This window comes from Emydura macquarii, unplaced genomic scaffold, assembly GCF_026122565.2.
Source record: "Emydura macquarii macquarii isolate MOO-44397 ecotype Brisbane River unplaced genomic scaffold, CSIRO-AGI_Emac_v2 contig_3671, whole genome shotgun sequence".
NCBI lineage: Eukaryota > Metazoa > Chordata > Testudines > Chelidae > Emydura > Emydura macquarii.
The window spans coordinates 3,922,747-3,932,837 of record NW_027133808.1 but is presented as its reverse complement, the minus strand read 5'-3'; positions in this window follow the sequence as shown (position 1 = coordinate 3,932,837).

Sequence of the window (10,091 nt, the reverse complement as noted above, 5' to 3'; positions counted from 1 at the left end):
CAAAGCACTTGCAATCCCTCCCAGGTTGGTATAATACTCAAACTTTATAAGTGTACATTCCATGCCATTATCTAAATCATTTATGCAGATATTGAATAGAACCGTCCCAGAATAGCTCTCTGTGGGACCCTTCTTGATATGCCCTTTCAGCTCAATTGTGAGCCTTTGATAACTACTCTGAGTATGGTTTTCCAGCTAGTTATGCACCCATATTATAAATTAGATTTCTCTAGTCTATATTTCTCTAGTTTGTTTATAAAAAGGTCATGTGAGACAGTATCAAAAGCCTTACTAAAGTCAAGATAGATCACATCTATTGCTTCTCCCCAACCACAAGGCTTGCTACCCTGTCAAAGAAGGATATTAGGTTGGTTTGACATGATTGGTTCTTGACAAATCCTTGCTGACTATTACTTATTACCTTATTTTCTTCTATGTGCTTACACATTGATTGTTTGATTATTTGCTTCATTATCTTTCTGGGTACTGAAGTTAAGCTGGTTGGTCTACAATTCCCTGAGTTCTCCTTGTTCCCCTTTTTATAGATAGATATTATATTTGCCCTTTTCCAGTCCTCTGGTTTCTCTCCTGTCTTCTATGAGTTCTTAAAGATAATCGTTAATGGCTTCAGCTAGTTCCTTAAGTATTCTAGGATGTATTTCATCAGGCCCTGCAGACTTGAAGAAATCTAATTTGTCCAAGTGATTCTTAACTTATTCTTTTCCTATTTTAGCCTCATATCCTACCATATTTACAGGGATGTTCACTATGTTAGTTGTCCAATCACTGCTAATTTTTTTGGTGAAAATGGGAACAAAAAGGTATTTAACACTTCAACCATTGCTGCTTTTTTTGTTATTGTCTTTCCTTCCTCACTGATTAACAGACCTACCCTATCCTTTGTCTTCCTCTTGCTTCTCGTATATTTGTAAAATGCTTTCTTGTTACTCTTTATATCCCTAGCTCATTTAATCTCATTTTGTGCCTTGGCCTTTCTAATTTGTTCCCTAAATGCTTGTGGTGTTTTTTTTTTAGATTCATCCTTTGTAATTTGACCTAGTGTCCACTTTTTATATGACTCTTTTTTGAGTTTCAGATCATTCAGGATCTCTTGGTTAAGCCACGGTGGCTTCTTACCATACTTCCTATCTTTCCTATGCATTAGGATAGTTCACTCTTGTCCCCTGAATATGTTTCTTTAAAAAACTATCAACTCTCCTGAATGCTTTTTTCCCTTATGCTTGCTTCCCATGGGATCTTACGTAGCAATTCTCTGAGTTTGCTAAAGGCTGCATTCTTGAATTCTATTGTCTTTATTCTTCTGTTTTCTGTCCTCTCATTCCCTAGAATCATGAACTCTATCATTTCAGGATAATTTTTTCCCAAAGCTGCCTTCCACTTTCAAATTCTCAACCAGTTCCTCCCTCTTTGTCAAAATCAAATCCAGAATGGCCTCACCCGTATTTGCTTCCTTCACCATCTGTAATAAAAAGTTGTCTCAAATACACACCCAGAAAATGTTAGACAATCTGTGCCCTGCTTTATTTTCCTAACAGATGTCTGTGAAAGTGAAGGTCCTCATCATGACCAAGTTCTGTATTTTGGTTGATTTTGTTAGTTGTTTAAAACCTCATCCACCTCTTCTTCCTGGTTAGGTGATCTATCGTAGACACCTACCATGACATCACCCTTGTTTTTACCCCTTTTATCCTTACCCAGAGACTTTCAACAGATCTGCCTCTCACTTCCATCTCAACCTCAGTGCAAGTGTGTACATCTTCGATATACATGGCAACACCTCCTCCCTTTTTCCCTGTTTCTCCTTCCTCAACAAGCTGTACTCTTCTATACCAAGTCCAGTCATGTGAACTATCCCACCAAGTTTCTCTGATGCCAATTATATCATAATTGTGATTATTCACTAGTATTTCTAGTTCTTCTTTATGCCCCATACTTCTTGCATTAGTGTAGAAACCTCTAAGATATTCATTATATTTTCCTTCTGTATTCCTCATTGTCTCTCCTTTGTCTCTGCTTTGATTAACCATGTTTCCCCCAGATTCTGACTCTTCACCGAGGTCTCCATCTTTTGTGGGCTTCTGTCACCTGCCCCCTATCAAACTTAGTTTAAAGACCATGTCACTAAATTAACTAGTCTGTATCTGAAGATACTCTTCTTCTTCCTTGTCAGGTGGACCCCATCTCTTCTCAGCAGTCCTCCTTCTCAGAACAGGATCTTTTGTGGAGGATGCTGACGCCCTCCTGGTGACACCATCCATGCAGCCATGTATTTACATCCAGAAGGTGTCTGTCCCTGTTCGGGCCCCTATCCTTGACTGGAAGGGATCAAGGAGAACAACAGCTGCACCTGCCAACTCCTTCACTCTCACCTCCAGAGCCCTGTAATCATTTCTGATCTGCTTAGGGTCATGTCCTGCAGTATCACTAGTGCCCACATGGATGAGTAGCATAGGGATAGCAGTCAGAGGGCTGGATGATCCTCAGCAATCCTTCTGCAATGTCTCAGATACCAGCCTCTGGCAGGCAGCATACTTCCTGAGATGCCATGTCAGGCCTTCAGATGGGTGTCTTCATCCCCTTAAGAAGGGAACCACCGACCACCCCTCCTTCATTTCATCTTGGGAGTATTGGCTGCAATCCTCCCAGCCTTAGAGGTACATGGATTCTCCTTCTCCACCTCTGCAGGAGATTCTTCATCCTTTGTTGCCAGGGCAGCATACCCTGTCATTCCCTGATACATCCATTAACTGTTTATTAATAAAAATCCAACAAAATCCTCTAACTAGCGTATAAATGGTACTAGGTTAAACCCCCTTTTTAAAGTTAACAATATGTCAAAGGTATCAACACTTGGGAAGCCTATATTTATTGGCTGTGCAAACTGAGAATATATTTTATTGGATGTGCAAATTGAGAATATATTCCACCCAGAGAGAAAACATCTGAATTAAAGTGAAGAAGCTTCATTTATGATTGTTATGGAACTTCGTTTATGATTAACTGCATGAGTCAGGGCTGTCTTAAATCTATGAGGAAACATTAGGAAAAATGAAAGGGCCCGTTCCTGCATACTTTGCCCACAATAAAGCCAGTGGGAGTTTGGAATGTGTAAGGAATACAGGATTGGGCAGTGTAGCCAGGTGGTTTATTGCCTTCCAAAGGCAGTGAGGACTGGGGCCAGCCAAGCCCCATTCCAGGAGTTCTGGAACAGATGCTGGGGGAGAGGAAGAGATCCCTGGGTAAGAGAAGTCTGGGGAAAATTTAAGGGTCTGCAAGGAGGAGCCTTGGGGTCCCAACCGGGACAAGGTTTGGGAAAGAGGGATGTATATAAGCTGTCTCTTCCCTCATAATGAGAGGAGCTGCAAGAGAGTGGTAGGGAGCTAGAAGGCTCTTGTAGGAGCCCCTGAGAGAATGTCTACACTGCAACGATACCCATCGCTGGCCAATGCCAACTGACATGGGCTTGCTGGCTCAGGCTGTGGGGCTATAAAATTGCAGTATAGACTTTTGGATTTGGGCTGGATTTTGGGCTCTGGGACCCTCCCTCCTCGCAAGGTCCCAGATCCTGGGCTCCAGCCTGAACCCAAACATCTACACTGCAATTTTATAGTGCACAGCCTGAGGGCCACGAGCCTGAGTCAGGTGATATGGGCTAACTCTGGATGTTTTTTTGCAGTGTAGAAATATCCCTTGTGGGACCAAGGGAAACTCCAGTAGGAAAAGGTCGTGTGACTGACCTCCATGCCAGAAAAGCAGGCTGGAATGCCGCTGCAGCAGAGATACCTTGGAAGAAAGACAATTGTTCTGCAGGCTTTGTTTTGGGCCTGGAGGGCCACTGGTAACTGTGTTAGTAAATTAGAAGCCAGAGGGGGAATTTTGTCTGAACTATTTTGGACTGTGGAAAGATACTGGGAGACCCAGGAGGGAACAGGGAGTATGGTGCTGCAGGGCCACCTTATGGCATGAGGGACTGTCTTGACAATGGTGACCTGGTCTTGTGCAGTAAAATATTCCCTCCCCTCCAGGGGAGAGGAGACAAAATAGCAACCGTCATCAGGAACTGGATTTGGGTGAGGAGCCACCAAAACAGCTTCCTGGTCCCTCACTCTCTTTAGCTTCTCTTCTGACAATGCTACCACTAGGAACAAGCTTATTTGGGAACATATGATCATTATGCTCTCGTAGTAAATTTCTCTTGTGAGGAATTAATTAATATCTAACTGTTTTAGCATGCCATCTCAATATGACTTCCACACACCTACCCTGGAAATTCAAATGGGTGAAAGTGGCTTTTGAAATGTATGATCTTATAAAGTCTATGTGGTGTCTAATACGTTCTAAGTAATTTTTTGTTGTTGAATTAAACATAAGCTTAAATCTATGGAGCCATGTTTTGTTTTGTATAATACAATTGACTTTTGTGAAGCCTCTAAAGCACGCTCTACTCTTTTATTCCAGGATTTAATAATAACTTCAAGACTCAAAGAGTCCTTTTACATGAAAAAAGGATGACATGGGTCTGGGGAATCTGGGCAGCATCTGCTACACCCTGTGTTTCAGGGGTGTCAGGCAGTCCCAGGGTGACTGGGTTATAGTGATAAGTCAGTAAATGTTTCAGCTGTATATGCTGCCATACCAGTATGGTAGGGAGTGTAACCCAGGTTAATGGGCCACAGGAAAAGGGGAGTGAAACTTGTTGCCAGGTAAATGAGAGATGGGGAAGACTGCAGTGTGCTTACCTTGCCAAGGGTATTGAGCCTTGTGATTCTGTGAACCCTGGGGAATGGAAAACTGACCAAGCCAATCCGATGAGAGGAGGACAGCTCTGCCTGAGAGTGTGCAGATGATCCCTCGACTGTCTCATTCTGCCTGAGAGTGTGCAGATGATCTCCCAATTGTCTTGTCTCACCTGAGAGAGTGTGGGTAATCCCCTGCCTGTCTCTCCCTGCCTGGGGTGTTGTTTATTTTGCCCTAAAAGAAGTTTGCTGAAGTACTCTGGGAGAGAGCAACTGGGTTTAGAAACACCAAGGAGGCCCCATACGTCACGGGTTTTTTTCCCCCTGTGAGTAATGCCTATTGCTGCCACAGAGAGGTTGGTCCCCTGGGTGAAATGGTGTCTTCATCACCATGCCATACTCATGCACCATCAAGCCTGCAATGACTCCCCAAGGTACATGGGTTCCTTCACATTATGGAGCCACTAATGTGGAATAAACAGGACTCATGAATCCAGGGAAATCCACTCTGGCGGTTGTGTTACTAGTGGGTTGTGTGGTGTTCCTGATGTGCCAACTCCAACTCAGTCTTACTTTTCTCTTTTTTATGATGCCTCTATGTTTCTCTTTGTAAATAAAGTATATCTTGATTATTGATTCATCCATTATGGAGGCGTCAGAAGAGTATATGTATGAGGTATCAGGCTACTCCTGGAGATAAGTACTGGATCAGGGATAGTCAAAACCACATTGGGAGGTAAGGTAGGGTTCCTGACTACTGTAAACAGTCAGGTGGGGGCACATCAGTCACAGCTAAGAATCGAGGCTGTTGAAACCCACTATGGTAGAAAGCAGGACACTCGGAAAGGGCAGCTATTGATGATTTGCTGCCCTTAGGGGTATGGTGACCCAAAAAAACCAAACCCTTATAGGAAATTATACTGATGTCATAGGACCTGGAATGGAACTATCTCCCAACCATCAACCAAGTGAGAGAGGTATACAATGCCTCTCTTTAGCCATCCTCTCCATATGATTGTTTGGTTGCCAGTCTGTAAATCAGAATTACCCTGGATAGTAGCTTTTGTCTTGGTAATGAAAGGTGAAATTACTGTCCAAAATGGCCCATACTTTTCTGGTAGCCACTACAGAGGATATCCTGAAAAATTAAATCAGTGGACGGAATAGAACAGTGGTATTCTGTCCTCTTTGACTTAACAGATGAAGAAAGAGTTGATTTCCATTGCAGGGATCAACTATACAAATTTTAAGAGATCTGGGCTCCACTGTTAGAAACATTTGACTAGGGAACGTCCAGGGCTCAATGGCTGGTCCAGACCTCTTTCCTTTCCCTTGATCCTTTGACTCTTGCCTTCCACTCTTCCACCCCTCCCCCCCGCCTTCATACTTCCTACCTTGTCAATGTTATCCACCCCCATTAGTTGTAAAGTATTGAGTTAGTCCATTTTATAGTTTAAGATTAAGATTCTTAAAATGTTTTTTGCATATGTATGTTGATGCTCCACTATATATTACAGATGGTAAATATAAGTGTATAGTGTTTCTTTATCCTCTTTTTGTATAGTGATGTTTGCATTGAAAAGCAAAAATTCTTAAGAAGTCTTTAATAAAAATGTGTGATAAAAGTGATACCTGGAACCCATCACAGGAGAAAAGGAAATGAGGTATGGGAGCTTATTTTAAAAAAGTATGTCAAGTTTTCTACAACCTAATGATTCAGCATATCTGATACAATTAAATTACAGCTATAAATTGTGAGATAACACTCAGCTTGTGTGGGATGGTAACAGTGAGTGTAAAATGAATTATGTTCCTCATGGTCAAATACAGCTGAGACATATAAGTCTATATAAGGTAGTGAGTCTTTGGAGAAATAAGGGAGTGTTTCCTTGAATTGCATGCTCTCAGAAAAAGCCTCAGGGCCCAGTTCTGTTCTACTTTCTCCTACAGTTGAACCAACATGACTAAGAACAGGATTTGATCCATAATGTTTAATAGGAAGATGATAATTTATACTGACATAACTAATAAAGAGAGGACACACTACACACAAGGTCAGATCAAAACTTCATTGAAGTCAATGGGAGTTTTTTGCCAAAACTTGCAATTTTATGACAAGCTTTGCAATATTTGGTCTTTTTCTTAAAGCCACAGCTCCTGGAATCCTGGGATTATATGAGGATCTCAGATTTCTTTTTCTTAAACAAATTTCTAGTCTTTATGATTGCAGAGAAAAGTGTGAAACCCTAAATATTCAAAGCCCTGAAGGCAAATAATTCCTAACCCCAAATCTATTATTCATAAAATCTAATGATTTTAAAGCAATCACATTACTTTTTTGTGGCCTTGACTCATGATTTTCAAATGCTTGGGGTTGACAATATTACTTTCTATTAATGGGTGTTGGATCAAGGCCATAGGCCAAAATTAGCTGTACATAATCAGTATGTTGTAAAACTATGTATTCATGGCCTTCCATGTCCTCAGTGAATTTTACTTCTGGTCCTTCCAAAGATCCTCTGTAGATGCTTCTGTGCAAAGAGATTGGGCTGGGTAAAGCTTTTTAAAGGATATCTTATGTCAGTGGCATAATTCATTTTTAAGTAAAATTCTAATAATATATTTATTAAGTTCTGGAATATTTAAGGTACTGATTGCCCAAACTCTGAAACAAAGTTTCATGAGAAGTGCACTGTGGGAGGAAAATTCACAATCTCATGGAATTGTAATTTTTGCATGAGAGGTGTTTCTCTCCCTTACAGCCTGGCCCTGCCCCTGAATGAGCAGGGAATTAAGCTTCAAGGAGCTGTGGCTCATGGGGGATCCACAAGAAACAAGGGGTATTTGTGCAGAGGGCCATATGTCCACACAACATCTGGAAATCTTCCCCCAACCCTGTTCCCATGAAGAATGGCTGCACTGGAAAAACACTGCCAGGGTTTCTTTAGATGGCAGCCGCTCCTGGAACAAAGGAAGAAATTCACAGTGTAGAGAGGAGAACGTAAGATGAATTGACTTTTCCCTGGATTTTCCACAAGGCAGGTTGGAAGATATTCATTTCCCTCATTCCTCTTTGTCCTCAGGTGTGGATCCCTGACCCAGAATCCAGGGGGAGTTGGGTGGTGTTGTGGAGGCAGTCACTATTTCTAAAGGGGAAGATTAGCTTGCAGAGAGGACCCTCTTCATGTGGTTCTGGGACAGGTGTGAGCTGGCTGTATGTTATTTCTGTCCAATACTATGATCATGGTCAGACACCAGGATAAATGAAAGATGCTATCATTGGATACAGTTACCTTATAAGAGTTCTTCTGTACAACTTGCAGGCTCATAATAGCATACCATATAACCCCAAATAGAATCCCATACCAAAATAGACTCAATAGATACCAAGCCAGTGGCAGTATGATTTTTCCTCACTAAAAGACAACAATATTGTTTATTATAGCATCACTATTCATTATGCTACATGCCTTTCAGGGATTTATGACTTAGTCATCCATATATACACTTACTGCAGTATGCAATTTGATGAAACAACCTGGCCACTAACTGTTTTTGCTTCCATCAGTTTATATTTTTAAGTAAATTTAATGCTCTGCTGAAAGCTTTGGAAGTTCAAGTCCTATGCACAGGACAAATTCAGCCTGAGAAGCAGCAGTGCAAGCTTCCCATTGCTGGTTTATAGTCCTGGCCTGGAAAGCCCACTGCGTCATGTGAGATTAGTTTAATCTTCATTCTGATGCAATCCTAATGTAATGGACTTGTATCTATGAGTGCTTGAGTGATGTGGCTGGTTTGCAAAGAAGAACAGGGGACAACGGTAATAGAAGCTTGTGATTTTGGAGTTAAAGGAAGTAGATTCTTGTTGCAGCTCCCCACACGTGCCTGTCGTCTGTAGCCCATCCATTCATTACACTAAGCCTCTTTGCTGAGGCTGCCAAAAATAATATCAATTAGTATCAGTTATACAGTGGTTCTTCTGCCTTTATAACCTAATTGGAGTGAAACCACAAACTCATTTCATACAGGCCACCAAATAGGGCTTAGTTGTTAATAACATTCAGTTATTGCTAGTGGAAGGCTAAATACAACATTACCAGTTCTCTGAGCCAGCCTATAGTTTGAGCATATGTCTATATTGACAGCAGCACTGTTGGCACCGCTGGATCGATTCTGCAGGATCGATTGAACGGCAGTGGAGACCTGCTCAATTGATCTGGAAGTTGACGCTATTAATCCACCCCCACAAAAAAGAGTAAAGCTGCATTGAAGGGAGGGCATTTACAGTCGGCACAGCGTAGTGGGGACGCTGTGGTAGGTAGAAGTTAGGACGTCAAATTTTGCCTGCAGTGTAGACATAACCCTTAGTCATTTAAAAAAAAAATCAGGTTTTTTTATAAGGTAAAGATATCTGAAAAAAGATTTGTTTTTGAGTCAGTTTTGGAATTTTAAAATGTAAGACATTGTGGTTAAAGGCAATTTATCAGGTGTTTGGTCCATAACATACTTTATACCACTGCAATATTTAAGAAAAGAAATGAACACATAAAATGGTTTGTATACTGAGGTTTAAAATTCAGCTTCTTAATACACGATCAATGACTTTTCTTCCAAGAACAAACATATGGATTTTTATTGTGAGAATAAATCTGTGTTTGCTCCATAGATTATACCAGCTGCATTTAAAGCCAGTAATGACTATTGAATAAAAATGAGTTAAAAAAAGATGTGTAAATACCTATTCAGCATTCACTTTATAAACCAAAATATCCCATTAAGTGTTTTTCTATATTGCTGAGTCTATAAGTGGTGTAAAATTTGTCTAATACATATTTTCACAATAGTCTTATAACATGTTGATGGCCTTAGTGATGAAATGGTAATGCATTCAGTTTTTTTCTCTGTCCTAATAAGTGTGCTATATTTTTCATTCTCATTTCTCAACAAACTATGTCCCCTCCATTCAATTACTACATGGCAGTTCTTAACTTGCAATAAAGCTAGAGCCTGAATTTTTTTCAGAAAAATAATTGCATGCTGTGTGTAGAATTAATTTTAAATGATGATCACGTATATTATTAGATGAAGTACTGCCTAGCATCAAAGCTGGCAATACGTCTAGGAAACAGAGAAAGAAAGCAAATCGAAGTCCACAACAGACAACATTAAGTCCCTGGCTGTAAGTAACTATATGTAATCCTGTGTCGCCCACATCTTCAACTGAGCAAGGGGTAGAGGTGACTCTGGGTCTCAAATAAGACATGTGCGATGTAATCAGGTACAGTTGGCATAAAAAATTGTCCAAATTCATCCATGGTGTTACTTTAATAAAGT